We start from the raw sequence: 20,307 nt of genomic DNA, 5'->3' as shown, positions 1-20,307 counted from the left end.
TGTCTCGTGCTGTAATTTTTGCTGACAGATGACGTTTTCTTAACTCTTCCACTGTGAATTTTATTTTACTCATTTCAAATACAAAATTCTTCCGTTTCAATAAAAAACCGCAACAGCAATCAATACAGCCTTTAGTCTCAATTGGGTGCGCGCGAGCCGTGTGCAGTGCAGACCGATAGTGTGTGACATCATGTCACTGCAAGATCAAACACGTGATACTTTGATATCATGTTGTCATCGCTTTGCACCGCATAAAGTGAAATACAACTATGACGGGAACTAAAATCCATTCCGCGGATAGCTGCGGGCATGGATTCCATGTGGCCCTGCATATCACCAAGTAAAACAAAACAGTAAACATTTTGATTTGAACGCGCAACAGCGCATTTAAAGCCAATGCGGGCAGAACCTTAAATGTAATATTCGTTTTCAAAGTGTACAATTGTTTTTTATTTTAAGCTAATTTACAAAGATTACCATGAGAGATCATTTTACACTAAAATGTGCGTCAGTGAAAACCACCACATTGATCACGCAGGAGTGGCCAGTTTGCACCAACTACTTCAAAATGCCTATAAAGATCATAGCGGAGCGTAGCCTCCTTGGTAGCGTGTCCGTCTTCTAAGCTGGTCTGGACGATTGTCGGTTCGAGGCTCGCTCGGAGCGCGTGTAAGTCCTGTGACAAGCAGCTAAATCAGAAATGAGTGATACCAAGCGACAACGTCGCGAACGAGCCGAAAATGGTTAAGCTTAACTTCCCTTAACTTATCCCATTCATTCTCTATGGTAGTGCTTAACACTACGGATGCTATATATTTTTGGCCACACGTAAATTTCATGGCGCTGTTTCTACTCTTCCGTGGCGGGGCATTTAAGTGTCGAACAGTCATCTGTCAGTCATTCGCTGTGTGGAGGAGGGGAGACCCGTTTTACAATCGGAGAATGCGATCGGAGAGAGATGTTTTTACTTCAAAAATAAACGCAATAAACTGATGAACCAAGCAGGTAATGCTGTTATATTTTATTGGAGTGTTTTTGCTTGTAAAGTAGAAAGTTTATTTCTTTCTTCGTCGATCTCTTAATATGTAACTTAATCAAATGAAATGTTGTTGACCCTAACGAAAATTGACCATGGTTTTACTACAGTTAAATTTGAAAACATGGTTAATTTTCGTAAGGGGAGAAAGGTTGCAATACAGTTTATGATACTTATTATGTAATCTAGCGATCTATCTTACGTTATCTGTCTATTGATCTGTTTCCATACTTGCATACATACCCTAATGAAAATAGACCATGGCTTTACTACAGTTTTAAAAACATGGTTACTGTGGTAAAACGATGGTTACCACAAAATATCCATGATTTTTAAAACCTTGTTTTTTTTAAAAGTAATATTAATCAGTAACGTTACCAAAAAAAACGTTTACTACACTTGTAATTTACCACAAAAACATGGATAATCTCTCTCTCTCTCTCTCTCTCTCTCTCTCTCTCTCTCTCTCTCCTCTCCTCTCTCTCTCTCTCTCCTCCTCTCTCCTCTCTATCTATCTCATACATATGAGTAGTTGACAAATAAGTGTGTATGTGTCCTATTAATATGTATTATGTTTTCTAAATCTTGCTATGTCACACCATAGGAGTAGGACATGATGGATTATTTGTAAACTACCCATACACACACACACAACACACCACACACACACAAATAAAATGTAATTTATTCTTGTTATGTCAAAGTTTCATTTTCAGCATCTTACTTAAGTCTTCAGACTCGCATTATAATTCAGAAACTTATTACACGAATTTTGCTCAATTTCAGGAATGCTCAGATGATCCCTCTTCTGCTGAGACCCCTCTTGCTGCAGAACCAGAGGCCACCCCACAGACTGTCTTATTTCAACCATTTTCTACTTCAAGTCCTGTGACAGTGAAGGAACAAAGGTCTGAGGAATTTCTTTCGGATGGAGGTAATTACATTATTGACACAGGCATTCATGTGTGTAACCTGTCTGCCTCATATACAGTATGCACAAAAAGACCCTAATACTTTCAGTAATTTTGCATTTTGTGAATCTCCTTTAGAACTGCCGAGCACAACGCCCTGCCTATTGCTGCTTCTCCTCGTGCAGCCCGCACTGGACCTATTAAGACAAGAGGTCAGAGTCTTTGTGTTGGACCATAACAGATGGCCAGAGCCAATGAGAAATGCCATTGATGGTTTGCTGGCCAAGCACCATGGGAGCAAGGATCTCCTTAAAAAGGTGGATGCAGAATATGCTGCTATGGTACAGAGTGCCTGCACTGACCCAACAGCCTTCTACACCCAACCACAAAGCAGCACATAAGCAGGTACATAAAACACCTTGCTAAAAAGAAGAACACAAACGCCTCTCTCAACACCAGCCCAGAAAAGCTTCTTGAGACACAGCAGTTATGGCAGCGTCTTCACTCAGGAAGCGAAACCATTAGTGTTCCAGTGAAAACACTGCCACCTGCCCCATTTAATCCACCAGCAAAGAGCGTTCCTGAGGCTGTCCCCCTGGACAAGGCAATGCTTGAGAAGATGGTAAAGGACATTGTAGAGAAGCAGCAGGCAGTACAGCATCAACAACAACAACAGCAGCAGATCCAAAAAACGCTAACTAGATCTTGTTTAGCTTGTGGCCAGCCAAAGTCTCGTTACCTGGGTGATGGCTCCTCAGTACATTTATTTTATCAGGCTGGTGATGTTAAGTACTTCTACTGCTCCAAGAAAGTATTTGACAAATACTCAGCAGAAGGCTTGACAAATCCCAGAATGTCTTTTGAAGATTTTGCAAGCACTCCTTCTTCAGCGTGAACTGGAGGCCTCAAAACAGAGAGGGGCAGAGAGGAAGAGGGTGATTGAGGAGAGAAGCAAGAAGAAGTCAGTAGTGGAGCATCCTACTGGTCGTCTCTGCAGATTCTGCCACCAGCCACTGAAACAAGGACCGAACAGTCCTCATATTCACACTGGTTTCCCTGGAGTGGCAGGCAAATACATTTACTGTCCTGCTAAAGTGTTTTCCTGTATCAGGCTCAGGGAATGACTGAGAAATGTCATGGAGAGACTTTCAGCAGTCTCCATTCTTGTGCAAGATTTTGTGTATGTATGTACATTATATATAAATAAACATATTGTTACACTTAATATTTATTTATTTACTTTGATTTATTTCCTTTATTTCAAGTTGTTCATGTACACTGTAAAGGCATTGCTTGTGCAAGGTTTTGTGTATGTATATACAGTATATATAAATAATCATATTGTTACACTTGTAATATTTATTTATTTCCTTTATTTCAATGTGTTCATGTATGTATGGAAGGGAACAGAGCATTGTAGTGCCGTTCCAAATACACAAAAACAGTTAAACAAGTAATTCAGATGCTGAGAACACTACCACTGCCCATTCTCCCAATGCAGCTCAAAACTGAGAGTTTTTTGTTAATGATCATTTTTTAATTACTTATCAAAATAAAAATGTAAAAAGTACTACAAATTTTGCACAGGAAGACAGGAAACCATGATCACCTAATATTCTATTGCATTCCTTAATATTGTTAATAAAAAACACATTTTCTTTGTTTTTTGTACATATTTCTTTTTAAAAAAACATTTACAAATGTGTCCAAAATAAAGTGAATGGATCTTTACAAATAAAGATGGCTGATGTTTCTAAAACATGATCAGAATGTTCATTCATTCAATCATTTCATTTATTCACAATCAAATATTTTATAGTAAATAAACAATAATATAATGTAATTGTTTATTCAGAATAAATTTCCTTTACATTTTGGACATGATACACAGTTTTTAGTTGAGATAGTTTTTACAAGATTACTTATAGTTTTGTGCACAATGTTACTTTTTTAATACATTGAGAACATAGAGATAAGAAAAATGATCACAAGCTCATTTGATATTTGAAGCCGAGGTGGGATTCGAACCTCTAATTGTGTGTATTTTTTTTCGTCACGCCTCCCGGGACATTCCCCTGTTCCTATTGGCTAGTCAGTGCTCTACACCTACGTGCGACTGGCCGGAATGGGCCTACAAACTGTTTTCAGCCAATACGTGAGAGTGAATGTGGCACAATATCACTATTTTTATAATTATAAATGAACGCGGACCGGAGAAAGTAAACTGCACAAGGCGAGAATGTAACAAATTATTATTAATGAGCTAGAACAGAGGCCCGTGTGATGACGTGAACGAAAAAACATAATATTTGCCAAAATATGCAGTTTATAGACCGTTTCATCGTTATTAAATAAAAGTGTGACGAAGTAGTGTATTGACCTGCGTTTAAATGACAAGCATTGAAATGTTTTAATTCTCTCCATGTCAGTAGGCTACAGGCTTTTAAAAACAGATTCCACTTCTCAGTTGATGGGGGATGGGGACTGGGAGAGGTGTGAATGTCTTGCTTTTTGAAAGAGCAGAGTTTAGAATTAATGTCTTACCTGCAGGGTGACAAATAAACGTAATATATAATAAAATATGCTTTTTATAATCGTAATGCTCCTAATTTACATAACATATTAAATTATTTTAAAATTACATTCTACATATTAAAACACTGTAATGACATGATTTCCCCCTGCAGTATGAGGTGGGGGTTGATGGAGGTTGTGTGAGCAGTAACAAAGAGCTGAATATTAAAAGGCATTTAAAGTGCAGGGTTCAGATAACTGGAAAGTATACCCTGGCAACATTCATTTCTAAAATCACTGGCAAAATCACACTTACACAACATATTTCCGATCATTAATTAAACCTGATATCAATTATAGCATACATATAGTTTCCTAAGCTTAAACTGCGCTAGAAATCCCCTTTTAAATGCTGCTTCATGCGAATTGCGAGAGCGCCGTCTCACATTGAGCCTTGCAAGTCATTCAAGAACCGAATTATTTCGGCACGTACCAGTTTTAAAATGTATTCCAAATAAGATGTTTACTTGTCAGAAGTTGAGCTACAAAACAAATAGACTGTTTCTGATATTTTGGCTGACGATGCGAAAAATATTCACAAAGAAAATAACTGGCTAAAGTCGCAAGTTTCTTGCCTCACACCGCACTGACCTCATTTTGCTTGGTCGATTTAATATTATGATCAGTTTTAACTTTCTAATGGTAAAATGGTAGTTTCTGAAATGAACGATAAGCAGCATGCTTTTAGTTTTGACAGACCACGATTTCAGGTCAATACAATTCTTGAACGGGGCTTGTCTCTGAACGTGCACTTGCTGCGGCTGCCAGATTTAAAAGAACTTTAAAAAGCCTGACATTATGAAACGCCTACTGCAGAGACATTTCTTGATTTATGACAACATATCCCCAATGTATGTGAATGTCGCCTACCAACATGTACACGTGAATGTTTATAACTTAATCCTGGGTTAACATCGGAGAAACCCAGCTGTGTTTGCAGTGGTATTTATTAGGGATGTAACGATTCACTCAGCTCACGATGCGATGCGATTCACGATTCTGATCTCACGATGCGATTTATTCACGATTTACTCACGATTTATTTTTAAAAAATGAGTTGAAACAAATTAGAAATGAACAACTTCCCTTGCATTATTTCTTAAATGCTTAACGTTTCTTTGCATAATAAAATAATGTTTTATTTCAAATAACAAAACTAAACTGCGATTTTATAACAAATTAATAATAGAAAAAGTCTCTTTAACATAAACAAACTAATACTGTCTGTGCTTTTCTTGGATTTTTTGCATTTAATAAATATCAGCATCCACGTTTAGGTTTGCAGTGAAAATAGCGGCCCCTGCTGTTCAAAGAATGTATTGCGATTCAGTTCAAACCTCAACCGAATTGAATCGTCACTCATTATAACCGATTTTCAACCGGCTCACGGTGAATCGTTACATCCCTAGTATTTATTCCATATGGGGGATAAATGCTGATAATCCAAAACTTAGGGCTGCATGATAATTTATCGCGATACCACTAAATCCTATTGAAACCAAGCTGGATGCGATATACAATGTGTCGATATTTTTTTAATGCGTAGCTTGTCCGTGAAGTAGAGCTGAAGATCTTTGCCTGAACCCGACGGACCCGACGTGACCCGACGGGTTCGGTCGGGTTCGGGCTTAATTTCTATCATTTTACACGGGCTCGGGCCGGGCTCGGGCTTGCGCGGTAAATGAGCGGTCATGTGATGCGTTCCGATTAGCGCGACAAAGATGCAAAAATGGATGCTGAGGGTTGCAACACATTCTCACTCCCGACTCGTCACATATTTATGCTCGGTCAGCGCCCTTCGGCGTCACTTTTGAACGTGCAGGGTACTCCTTTGATGTCGTTTTTCGACGTGAAGGGCACGCGAATTTCACGTCATTATGAAAATGTATATTAGATATAATTTGCAATGATGATGTTTCAGGGTTTAATTTAAGTATAATGGCCAGGATAATTGCATTTACATGACACTATTCAGACAGTTTGAGCAAGTAATGTTTATTGAATGTTTAAAACAGTTTATTTATCGTAATATAAAACACATAATACAAGCAGTCACAATGTCGTTCAAAAATACAGATATTCCAAGGGTACCAACGCGAAACGATCGATTTGTATGAGGAACAGATGCGAAAGCGATCACCGTCCGCCGTAAATCTCAAATCCAGTGAAGAACGACGTTCAAAATTTGCCGCCAGAGGAAGTTACGTCAGCTTCGATGCCATTGGCTTTCCCGTGTCTCGTGTCCGATCGCGTCATTTCGTTGGCTTTGAACGTGAAACGGTATTGGCTCCCGCAACCGACTGCATCTAGCTGCTCCGGTTTATCTTTTGAATGGGAGCCTCAGCCGAGTTCATGTATTCACGGACACGCACGGCATCTCCATAGTAATGTTATCGTAAGGCTTTGGTGCAAAAAGGTATGTGAAACGAGTTGTTTGTTTTATTTTGTAATGCTTTTGGTCAGTTTGTGTAATAAATACCTGTGACTGTACTTTTATTCGCGTGTTGTGTTTTATATGGCTGAGAAGTGGTTAGGGTTAGGTTTAGGGTGAGGTTGAGGTTAGGTGCTACAAAATATTAAAACCATAAATAATTATGAAATGCTAAGAATTGCACGCATCTCGGTCTGGAGCATTTAGAAAACAGCAACGCAGTTCCCTGTTCGTCGAAAAACAACGCCAAAGGGGTACTCTGCGCGTTCAAATGTGACGCCGTGGGGCGCTGACCGACCGTAAATATGTGACGAGTCGGGAGTGAGAACGGGTTGGCTGAGGAGGTGAAATGGAGGCTTGCCTCTGGCGATTACGTTTTGGTTGTACCAGCAACTAAAGCAAAGTCTGAGGTGTGGAAAAGTTTTGACCATGTGCATAATGAGAATAATGAGCCAGTGGGATATGTGAGATGTTACGATGTTACGATGTTACAGAGGCATTATTTATTTCTTTGTTCCAACATCCAAGTGGCCTGTAGCCTACGTTAGTCATTAATAAATTATGTTAAAACATGTATAAATGACTCATTCTTGACAAAAAGCTGTGTGCGTGCGCACATTTGAATAGCCTAATGTCGGGCTGTAAACGGGTTCGGGCTTTTAAAAAGCTGTCAATCAAAATGTACTTGTCGGGCTCGGGCCGAATTCTGTCGGGCTCGGGCACTGTCGGGCCTAACTTTTAAGGCCCGATTACAGCTCTACCGTGAAGCATGGCTCTGGGATCAGTAGGACATGCTGCTCGATCTAAAAGCAGTGCGAGTTTGAGTCGCTTATAATGTGCATTTGAAAAAGCAACACCCTTCAAACATGACCATTATAAATATACTTTATTATCATAAAAATACCTGATGAGGCTTGAGTAACAGTGATAAAAATATGTCCATAGGCATTTCATGGATTCTAGAATGTGTTATGGTCTTCTTCTGCAGTGCGTATTTGGAGTTTCCGCACGAGCGCCCTCTGGCTTTCGGATGCAGCAGCATTTTCCCGTACTTCACTCAAAAGCTGTGCATAAATCACGTGATATTTATCGTCCGTTTATCGCAACAGCCCTAAACGATATTATAGAGCACATTCGGTTTTAAAGGAAATAAAGCTAAATCATGTTAGAGTTGGGTTTTGCGTTTTTTTGACGTGCATCGCAATACACATAAGCAAACACGCGCAGAGTTTTGCACGGGCACTCTGATCTCACTCGCTGTATTTCTCAATTTGCACAAAACACAGCGCAAATACAAACATTAAAGCTCTGCATGCAACCCAGCATTAAATGAAAACACTCCTTATATATTGAAAATGATTCAAACCGAATAAAGCATTGATTGAATGCATAGAGCAAATTTAAAATGTAAACCCTTGTTAAATTAAATTATGTATTTATGACTTGTATTAAATATAAGTATTAGTGCCTGTGAATTTAAGTTCTTGTTCAACAATTCAACAATTTTTGATATTGTAGACAGCGCTTGTCTTTTACGTCTAAACGTCTTAACTCTTGCCCGTCTGCTGAGTGAGGCAATGAGTTTGACGCATCAACTCGCGCTGAGTGAAGATCTGTGAATAGACTGCAACTCAGCGGTAAACAAGAGTCAACACACATTAAAGAAGTACTGCCACAGAGACGGAAGGCTCATTCTGGTTGAGTACCTACTGTATGTACACCGGTTGCCTCGGCCCTGTGTTATGCTTAGTATACAGGGTTTGTTCTGCCCTGCTCGGCCCCTGCACTTGCCATTTTTATACTTGTTATTCTGCTATGTGTATTGCTACCCTGCTCAGTGTAGTGGCATAGCGTTCTTGCGAACTATGGTGGTGTGGTATGTTATTCCCCAGAGTTCTGAGTATTTTGATTGGATCCTGTAGCAGAATTTGGTATCCAATCGTCTTAGAGCCTATGTAAGGTGTGCGCTGTCAGTGGGAGTAGTGCCATGTGCTACTGTCAAGAGTATGTGGTGCATGTTATGTGTTAGCTCTGCTAAAGTTGAGCAGTTTTTCGCTGTTCTCACGGCGTGATTGAACACATTACCCACTGCGTCAGCGGAAGTGATGCAATTGTGCCCAAGCATAGAACCGTTTCTGATTGGCTCCCGCTTGCGCGGCATGCAATGGGCATAATGCTCGTGTTTGCGGCTACTCTGATTGGCTGAGGGGGTTTCCCTCACACTTGCCCTGTGGTTCCGTTCTTTGCTGCTCTCATGGCGTGATATATTTATATGGTTCCCCTAGTATTCCACGCAATGTTGAGAGAACTCTCTTGAAAGGGAACGTCTCCGGTTACTCTTGTAACCTTGGTTCCCTGAGAGGAGGGAACGAGACATTGCGTAAACCGGTGTGTTCACGTGCTCAGATCGTCACGCTGTAATGTTCAGTCGAAAGATTCTGAGGGTTGTCCAGACGGTGTACTAAATTGGGGCGGTGGCCACGCCCCTAAGTGCCGTCTTGACTGACATTGGCCAGTTCCATTTTCATTTCTACTGGCGTTGTGCAATAAGGCTTCAGTATAGGTTTGAAGAAGGGGATTCCCCTAGTGTTTCACGCAATGTCTTGTTCCCTCCTCTCAGGGAACCGAGGTTACGACAGCAACCGGAGATGTTTTCTGCTCAAACGTAAGTTTAATGCATTGTTGTTGATTATATGCATTGTTTGTGCAGATAAATAGAAGAAAAGATCCACCCTTTATTTCTTGTAACATGAACAGTGCAAAGTAACTGTGAGTGTTATAGTCTCTAGATGCTGCGTACCAAATTTCGTGCAAATCAGGCAAACCGTCTAGGAGGAGTTAGGAAAAGTAGGGTTTTGACATCATATAGTACATTGGCATGAGCCAAAAAATAATTTCGTTTCTAGGATGTACGGTTCAAAAGTTATAGGCAAAAACGTATGTGGAAGTTTGGACTTTTGGTTGCGCTATGGAGTTTGGCTTAGAGACTCCATATTTGCTATGGCAACAGTTCAGACTGTCCTCTATGTGTGTGCCAAATGTCACAACTTTCCCATGTACGGTTCTATGGGCTGCCATAGACTTGCATGGCAGAAGAAGCAGCAGAATAAAAACACTAACAGAAGCAATAGGTGTCTAAGCCACTTCGTGGCTTGACCCCTAATAATAATACGAACACTACAGAAGCAATAGTGTCTATGCCACTTCGTGGCTTGAACCCTAAAAGAAAACTAACGGATACACTAGGGGTCTTCCTGGTGCCTTTTCTGCATTAAGCTTTACTTAGCCTTGACGGTACCAGAGCCTTTAGTGGCTTTGGTATAATTTTACAGAAAAAAGGTAAGGGAAACTATTGTTAATATCACATGAACAATATAGGCTACTTTTAACAAATTTTGTATAAATCAAAACACATTTCATAAATCACTAATCAAATATAGAATAGCTTCTATAAGCTAACAATATTTTAGTGGATTCACTCTATCCCGTCTCTCCCAAAACTCTGCCATATTGAGTTACTACATGTTTAAAAATGCATTAACCAGGAATTTCTAATATTTTGTTGCTTGAGAAAATAAATGGTTTTGTCTACATCACGTAGATGTAATGTAGGTGCGGTTCGAGTCACGGCATTTTTGTCAAACGGGTAGGGTCGGGTAGGGAATTAAATTAGTGCTGCTGTCGGATGTCGGGTGTTCTTTTAATTACCGCGGGTGTGGGTTTATCAAACAGGACCCGTGAAGGACTCTGCTGTGAGCTGGCATGAATGTGTCAACCTGTCTTTTACACCTTGGTAGATATATTATTGCTGCTGTCAGTGACTCAGTGGACACGACTACCCAACTTTATTTACACATGACAGCAATGAAGGAATACAATACAGTGTGGGAATTCAGAAAATATCTAGAGTGGAGTGCACTCTACTGTCTGCATGTTAATGTCATGTAGTCTCTTGCATTGTATTTTAGCAGATGTGAAGAAAAGCATCAGACTGCAGTCTGCATCTGTGTAACAGTTTTAGCATAATTAATTTATAAATTAAAAACACCATATAAAACGGTGTTGTCCACTGACTGTACAATGTTGTTTGCAGTGTGCTATAAAACTTTCATCTGCAGCAGGTGTGTCTGTGTGGGTGATGATAGAATGTGTCTAGTGCTGTCTGACCCCAAGTTATCCTGTCTGGCTGAACAGAGGAAAGTGCTGCAGCCACCACATGGAGGGAATGAGAGAATGTACGAGAAGTTCCTTTAGAGGCACTATGATTCTAAACAATGTTAGTGACCTTCAGGGGAAGATAACTCCACAGAAGCTCTATCAATTACACCCTTACTGATCTTACTGTTACAATAAATGAGCATTCAAAAAAATACATATATAAATTTCAGTTAATTTTGTAAATAAATGACCCACAAGGCCATTCAAAATGTAAATATAAACAAATCAACGTATTATTTACAATAATTATTACATTAATTAATAACATTGAAGCACCTTGATATTTTACTGAATTAGGCTAGATACTACTTGTATTTCCTGACTAATTATTAGAATTGCAGCAGATTAGAAAAACATACCACTTTTGAAAATGAAATCTTTAAGATACCCTGTTGAAAAAAAAACAGCATATGCTGGTTTGACCAGTTTAAACCAGCTAAGGACCAGCACATGTCCATCTTAAACCAGCACATGACCAACTTAAACCAGCACAAACCAGCATCAAAACATACCTAACCAGCATGCTGTTTTTTCAACAGGGTAGTGTTGACGATTCTTCATCAACAACTCTTACATCACAAAGGCATAGGGTTTTTTGTTACTTCTGCAGGTTGTAAACAGGAGCACATGCTACAATCGATAATTATACAATGTCCGTTAGGTCCACATTATATGTCATTTTAAGCATCAGTAGGCAGAAAATGCTCGTGTTATATTCTTTTACTCGAAATATGATGAGCCGTAGACCAACCCGTGCTCAGGTCACTTATCGCAACGGATTGCGTCTCAATCAAACCACAAATCTGAAGATTCAAATTCTAATTATATTATAAAAATATGTAATATGCAGTCGGAGTGCGTTTTATTTAGTGTTAGCATGATGCAGGTGTCACATGATATCCATTTCAATTCAATACGTCTGTTCGAAAAATGCATTACATAACATTATATAATCTATGTCCTATTTGGTATTCATTGCTACTGTTGTATGCCATATGATTAATTCTATAACTGAGATTGTTTATATCGTTAAACTGAGCCATTTCAGTATATTAGGCCTGAACTACCCAAGGGATTCCACTGCATAAAAATAATTAACCAACTACATAAGATATCAAGCGTCTACACGGAGCATTGATATAGGGATAAAACTCTGTAATAATAACACAGAATACAATATAACAGACCTAACAATGCCATAAATACGGGTAAAATAAAGTCAATTGTACTACTCTATTACATACCTGATGATGTTAAAGACCAGTGCCTTGAATATACTTGGCTTGTCAATCCCCGTGTGGCCTTAAAATGGTACGTTGTGTTATTAATTCATCACTCGTTGTGTTAAATCGCCTGGTACACTCATCACGTCTTGTGGTTTGCATCGCCACTCTCGGATGTCTTCAGTTACTCCGAACACAGCGCGCATCTGAATCCTAGAGAAGAGTGTTTTGACTTTAGCCCAGACGCACAGCTATTACGCCCATCTCCTCTTCGCAGTTGTTTCGTTAAAGAAATCTAAAGAAGGATTTTGCCCTCGCCCACATCATTGCGTCTCTGCGGTTGGTTAGGTTGCCACGGCTCACGTAGACCCGCCTCCGTTTACGAATTTTTAAATCCTGCTGTGGAAGGCGATGAGTTAATATTCATGAACCGTCGCAATTGAATAGCTGGACGGTATACGTGTGCCAGAAGCTAATTAATATTCACAAGCTAGCTCTCGCCATTAGTTGAAACAGGTCGTAGTCTTGATTGATATTCATGAGCCGCCCTTGGCAGTAGTCTGGAGATGGCGAATTTGAAACCACCCATTTTGACATACGCCACTGTGACGCTCAAGAGGGATTTGACAGCAGGAACATCTGCTGTTTCCACATTTAGGGTACACCTACCTGTGGAACAGCATCCAAGGTTACATGGTATGGTTTTTCTGTTGCATGTGCATATCCTATATTTACACAGTACGTGTTAGTAATAAATGTGGACTGTCTATTAATACCCTACATTTAAGTAACAAAGAGAGCAGGATAAAGTCTAAATAATTGACGTTATATATAAGCAATGTAAGGAATAATTGACGATGGGTCGTTGAATTCTTAGAAAATAATGCACACCACCCGACCTAGGGGTGTATGAGGTGTGAAAGCTGCATGATGTGTGGATAGTGCAGTATGGCGTTCCAAAGGGTCCTAAAAAATGACTTTGCAGCACACACTCGTCTCACTGAACGTCTCACTCCACGTCTTAACTGTTTTTGTATTCTGCTATTTATTACATTGAATTCAAGACGCAGACGAGACATTGATGTAACGCAGACGTCACGTAAATCACGTGTGGCCGTGAAGCATCTATGCAGACGTCACGCGTCATTCACGTGTAGCAGTGAAGTTATTTGTTTTCATTTTTGCTAACACGTATTGTAACACGCTACTCTACACGGCTTAATGCAGAGTGTCAAGCATCTACTTCATTATGGCATTCCAAAGGGTCCAAAAAATGACTTTGCAGCACACACTCGTCTCACTGAACTAGGGCTGAAACGATTCCTCGAGTAACTCGAGTTATTCGAATACAAAAAATCATCGAGGCAATTTTTGTTGCCTCGAAGCCTCGTTTAATCCATTTAACTACAGTACACACAGAGCACTGCGTTTCCCCACGGACCGTTATTACTGACGCACAGCCCGCTAAACTATTCATGTTACAGGGCTCTGAAGTCTCATGCAAATGCATTCACCGTGAGACACACGCGTTTTAGTATGTTCACACGCTCACACGTATTTCTCATGCTGATAAATAACTGATAGCTTATAGGGCTGTGACGGTTGCCGTAACAACCGCACCACCGCGATGGTAAAGTGCTATGACGGTGGCAAACTGCCACCGGCGGTAGTGCACGTCACTCTGACAAATATAGGTGTAATAAATATGAGAGTTGCGATAACGATTGCTAGTTGTAGCCTTTCAGTTGTGGATGGTTTTATTTAAAAGATTTTAAATTAACAGAAATTATTGGCATACGTTTCCGTTGGTGCGTTCGAGCGCAGGCCTGCACGGCAAAACCCAGGTTATTCTGCTGGTTTTGCAATGGATCTTATTGTGAAATGAACAGATACGTAAAATCAAAACTGGCTATGACCCGCTTGCTTTTTTAGTCGGAGCGCGTGCAGGTTTTGCCGCGGTTGCGGAGAGACATCTCTTCATTTGCGCTCCTGTGCACATCTTCTGAACGCGCATTTAGTGCAGCTGTACACATTTTAATCTGGACAATGTCAACAAGTAAGTTTCACATCAACGAGTCGGAAAAAGTAAAGTTTTTATGGCAATCTGAATAGGAAAGCCAATGTAGGTTTAAACAGTTTGTTTCAAATGGAATTGTTAAGGACTGTAAGGGTTAATACGCCAATGACTGAAGTTACTGCAACAAGAGCTTTTTTATTTAGTATTTAGCTTTCTTATATCATTTAAGTTTTCATTATTTACTGATGTTTATTTAAATGTTTTATATGCTGTAGTGTGCCGTTTCACTGATGGATTTGCGCGTTAAACATTGACGGATGTTTCATCCTCATTTATTTCAGATATCATATTTCAATTATTTAACAATTTCAAGTATTTAAATAAGGTCTATATTTCTCTTCCACTCGTCATGTGGTTGCTACACGCAAATATAATAATATAAATATTATTTATATAAATAATATATATTTCTCAACCACCGCACCACCGCGGTCGATTTGTCTATTACCACCGCGGTGGTAAAAAACTGCCACCGTCACAGCCCTAATAGCTTATTGAAATGGTGAACTGATATTTTACTTAGTTTTAGTCTATTTTACGAGTGAAACTTGTTTTCCGGCTGCATTGAGTCCATCAAACTAGATGCGGACTAGTGGACACCGAATCCTGTTATTTACACATTTCATCTGTCTGGTCTGCGTGACTGAGTGAATGAACTGCACAGTTTAACGTGCTACACGCGTGATGCTCATGAATTTGTCTGCGTCTGCGCTGAATGAGGACATGAACTTCACCTCCAGAGTTGCGCTGAGAGTTTATTTCACAAACATGTTATTGTTTGAGTGAAGAAACAGACATACTAAAAAATAAGGGTCTTCTGACAACCTGCCAAAATAAAAGTCATAGGCTATTGTTTGAAATTATTAGTTCCATTTTTATTCATGTTTCTTATTTATATATTTGTATTATATTGCATTTTGAATTTAATATGGCAATGGAATGTACTAAATGGGTTTAGTTTTCACAGATATTAATGTATGCTATTTCAGCAATAAAAACTAATTGTTCTAAAAAGGAAACAAATTAGTTGTTTTACTCATTTTAAGAGACCTGTCTTATTTTCTCTTGTATATTTAGTATTGCTTTTTAATAAAGAAAAAGTACTTATTATCCGAATACCCGATTAATCGATGGAAAAATCAGTAGAATACTCGATTAGTAAAAGAATCGATAGCTGCAGCCCTACACTGAACGTCTCACTCTACGTCTTAACTGTTTTTGTATTCTGCTATTTATTGCATTGAATTCGAGACGTAGACGTAACGCAGACGTCACGTAAATCACGTGTGGCCATGAAGCGTCTATGCAGACGTCACGCGTCATTCACGTGTAGCAGTGAAGTTATTTGTTTTCATTTTTGCTAACACATATTGTAACGCTACTCTACACGGCTTAATGCAGTGTGTCAAGCGACTACTTTGTTAACTTTCACTTCACTCATTCCTCTCAATGAACGTGACGTCTGCGTCTGTCCTAGGAACTAATGTTTATGTGTTGTTTCCTTGACATTCTGTTAATTGTGTTGCGCACTGGTAAGGATCAGCTGTCAATCTTAGTTTATGCTGTTTGTTATGCTTTGTGTAATGTGTTTGTGCAATACATTTAAGTCCAGAACCATTTTATATCTCATTATTATATGTTGTGCATGTTATTGCTGCTTTCTGATGTTTATATGGTTCTGATGCGATCGATTATTGCTGCTGAGTTTTCCGATATAATCATTGAAAACATCATTGTCCATGCTGTAGCGTTGCATTCCTAGGGAATTATGTAATTGCTTACAGCAAGATTATTCAGCGCACTACTATGTTATTGTTAACTCCATTGTGACTTTTGATTTGTTTCATTTGTTTACATGCAATTGTTTAGTTTTTAGCAAAGCTCAGCTTTAGCGTCTTTATTTTATCAAACATTATTTTACTTGTTTAATGTGTATGTATTTGCAAGGTTTTACTAGTTTACTGGCACATGTCATATTATTGTATTTGTGTTTATTGTATATATAGTGTTGAATATAAGTCGTGGCCTCGCAAAGCGCGTTAGCGATTCGGACTCGTGACCAGAAGGTCGCCGGTTCGATTCTCAGGACCGGCGGGTAAGGACTGTGGTCTGCCTTTTTATGTAACTGATTTAAAGATATACTATAATATGTATAGCTTGCATGTACTGTAAATCGCTTTGGATGAAAGAGTTTGCCAAATGCGTAAATGTAAATAAGTTAGGACCAGTCTAACAGAAAAAAATTGATGACTAACTTGTAAGACCAGTCTGAGCAGCTTATGCAACCTACACAAGACTTGAAGAACGCTGAAGATCAAACTAAGTAGTATGCTGTAATTATGGTTATAGGTAACATAAACTGCACAAAAACTGCACTACTGCGTGGATAAAATAAATCTTCAACAGTGGGCCAGTGAGATGTTTAAAGTTCTGCCTTTGACACGGCTTGGGGCCATCATTTATGGAAATGAGACTGATTTTGACAATTTATGGTCCCTCTTCTTATTGTAGTCTCCCTTAGAATATATCACAGGTTTGTAAAAAAGGCGTTGTGTGCTTAAATTGGAAAGTTTACTGTTTTTTATTTGCTGCTGGATGTAGTGTCATGATTCTCAGGTGAGACACAAGGACAAAGGTACAGAGGACCCAGACGCAGACAGTGGGTAAGGAGTTAACAAGACATTTAATAAAATATAAATACAAAACAAAGACCCACGTGGGGGTAACATAACAAAACATGGGTATCAAAAGGACAAAGACTAACTACACTAACAGGACAAGAACTCACCCACACGAAACACGACACAGTACACAATGAACCAGCACAGGACAATGAAACATGAGGGCTATATAAAGGGGAGCAAATCAAGAGGGAACAGGTGCGGGACATGAACTAATTAGCAAGCAATAATGAGACGAAAGGGCGGGAACAGAGACACGACACCAGAGAGAGAGGGAATTTGGAAGGCCGAAACTTCTCTTTCCACATAAAACAAGGGATCCTGTCATGATTCTGCCACAAGATCAAGAAAGGCATGACAAGATGAGGCAGAATCACGACAGGTAGGGCTGACGGTAAGTTTTTTGTTTCTTACCGCGAAGACGCAACAAATCATGCGGTTTGGCAGTTAATCGCACCCAACAACACACCTCCACAAATATACCATTTATAATATTTTTTATCAGAGTGCAACATAAAAGAGGGTTTTTCTCCGCAGAAGCTGCAGAAAGAACAACAGGGTAACAATATAAACGCACTTGAAACTTTGAATAATTTATCGTTTTCTAACAGCAAATTCTAATTAATATTATATAACTATTAATTAGGCTACATTTATAAAAACAACCTTTTTGAAAGCGCAACACAAAAAGGGAATATCGGGCTAGCCTGTAGTACAAGTGTTCGGCTGTTGTACAACCGCTTTAGTGAATCGGCAAGGTCTTAGTGTTTCGTGCGAGGAAAACCAACATGTTCACTTTGTCTGGTTTTAGCGAGGCTCTTAACTAGCGATGTGCACGAATGTTCAAATACTGGATCCGCAATAACTTCGAATAAAAATGCTATTCGAATATTCATATTTTTCATAAGAATAAAAACTGCGTCACCACAGGGTTAAGTTACCTCTGCAGAAGACCCTAGAGTTGTCACGTCTTATTTAACACTTCTTCCCTTCATCTGTAATGAATTTATAATATACAGAAAATATTAAAAAATCATATGTTCCTAAATCTTTGTTCAGATCGCAAGCTAGTTTAAATATTTTAAGTTTACACACCGGATGCTCGGATCGCATTTTATGCTCGGCTCACATCACCATATTAAAATGTTTTAAAAATGTGAGCCATAAAATTCGTTAACATTACTTAAATATGAGTTTGAATAAGAATACCAATGTAATATTAAATGATTCATTTATTTATTTCCATAACTTGTTCAGAGCGGTTGTTAGAAATATATTAGGCTAACTAACGTCTCGGTTACGTTTGTAACCTCGGTTCCCTGATGGAGGGAACGAGATGTTGTGTCGAACCGATAGATGGGGTTCGTCCCTGAGAACCAATCGCTTCCGACTACTTAGAAAAGGCCAATGAAAATTGGCGAATGAAATTTGCATGCCGGACTCCGCCCCCGGAAATCCGGGTATAAAAGGGAGACGGCGTGCTTCATTCATTCACCTTTGTTCTGAGGAGCCTGAGACCTCTCACGACTGCTGCAGAGGACAGCACGTGTTGTGGCAAGGAGGACACAACGTCTCGTTCCCTCCATCAGGGAACCAAGGTTACAAACATAACCGAGATGTTCCCTTTCTGTCGGTCTCTCGACGTTATGTCGAACCGACAGATGGGGTTCCAATGGAAAACGCCATAACACTGTGCCCTGTCACAATCTCAACGAAGCGACGGTGACTGGCCTGGGCGAGTCAGCCGTGAGCGCTACCGCAAAATTGTAACCTACCAGTGGGTAGGTAGGGGGTCCCAGAGCTTTCTTGAAAGGTGGGTAGGCCCCTACCTTCGGCCTCACAGGCGGCGGCCTTGTTTCTCTAACAGCGAGAAGCCGCCCGGAACCGTAAGGCCACTGGGTAAGCGCTACTTCCTCAAGTGGGGGATGCGCTACAGAGACCACTTCCTACCGCAGGGAGGAGACTAGTGGAGATACCACCACAGCAACGTCTGGTAGCACTAGGTCCGGTTAGAGCTATGTTGCGAATAACTCCGGAGATACCCAGCCTAAGGGGCAGGGCTGCTCTGCCCAGCCCGCCCGCAGGAGGTGCTTGCTAGTGATGGATGGAGTGCCTGTTCTTCACCCAGTGGGGGAGTACGCTAGTTAGTACGCTGGGTGGTTTCGAGGGAGGCGAACAGGTCTACCTGGGCCTGACTGCTTGAAATGATCCAGGCAGTTCAACACCGACTGGGCGCGTGCTTTGGACAGTCGCACTGTCATGGTGACAGAGTTGAGTTCCATACCAAGATAGAGGATGCTCTGCACAGGGGAGAGCTTGCTCTTCTCTCGGTTGACCTGTAGCCCCCATCGATCTAGGTGCCGGAGCACCAGGTCCCTGTGTGCACACAACAGATCTCGCGAGTGTGCCAAGATAAGCCAGTCGTCGAGATAGTTGAGTACCCGCACACCCTTCTCCCTGAGGGGAGAGAGGGCAGCTTCCACGATCTTTGTAAAGACTCGTGGAGACAGAGACAGACCGAAGGGGAGGACTCTGTACTGATATGCCTGATCCTCGAAAGCGAACCGTAGGAATGGGCGATGACGAGGGAGAATCGAGACATGAAAGTAAGCGTCCTTTAGGTCGATTGCCATGAACCAATCCTGACATCTGCCAGATGTCAGGATGCGCTTCTGCGTGAGCATCCTGAACGGCAGCTTGTGCAGGTGTCCGTTCAGGGTACGCAGATCTAGGATGGGGCGCACCCCCCCCGCCTCTTTTGGGGACGATGAAGTAGGGGCTGTAAAACCCCATGGACATCTTGGCTAGGGGGACGGACTCGATCGCACCCTTCGCCAGAAGGGTGGCGACCTCGCCCCGTAGTACGGGAGCATCCCGGCCTCTGACCGAGGTGGCGAGGATGCCCCGGAACTTGGGCGGGTTTCTGGCGAACTGGATCGCATAGCCAAGACGGATCGTTCTCCTCAGCCACCGTGACGGTGTGGGAAGCTCGAGCCAAGCTCCCAGGGACCGCGACAGGGGGACTAAGGGTACGATCTGCTTCATCGACCCCCCGGGGGGTGGTTCGATGGCTGGCAGTGCGGGTCTCTCGCCGGGGGCGGGCCCCCAGGAAGAAGACTGGCTCTGCTGGTTCGCCTGCCTGGCGATGCAGCTCCA

General features: G+C 40.8%; 1 protein-coding gene across 3 annotated transcripts in view; it reads right to left on the bottom strand.

The window, feature by feature from the left end:
- The window catches only part of peli3 (pellino E3 ubiquitin protein ligase family member 3), an 81,733-nt gene extending 68,868 nt beyond the window's left edge, over window positions 1-12,865 (bottom strand). The window contains exon 1 of one of the 3 annotated variants that reach the window (XM_057330211.1): window positions 12,415-12,865. The gene's annotated coding sequence lies outside the window, so the exon portion shown is untranslated. The remainder of the gene's footprint in view (window positions 1-12,414) is intronic. The other 2 variants (XM_057330131.1, XM_057330070.1) reach the window with 2 other exon arrangements.
- Window positions 12,866-20,307: the final 7,442 nt, after the last annotated feature.

The sequence above is a fragment of the Triplophysa rosa genome, linkage group LG1 (genome assembly GCF_024868665.1).
Source record: "Triplophysa rosa linkage group LG1, Trosa_1v2, whole genome shotgun sequence".
NCBI classification, from domain to species: Eukaryota; Metazoa; Chordata; class Actinopteri; order Cypriniformes; family Nemacheilidae; genus Triplophysa; species Triplophysa rosa.
This window is presented reverse-complemented; position numbering and strand designations above follow the sequence as displayed.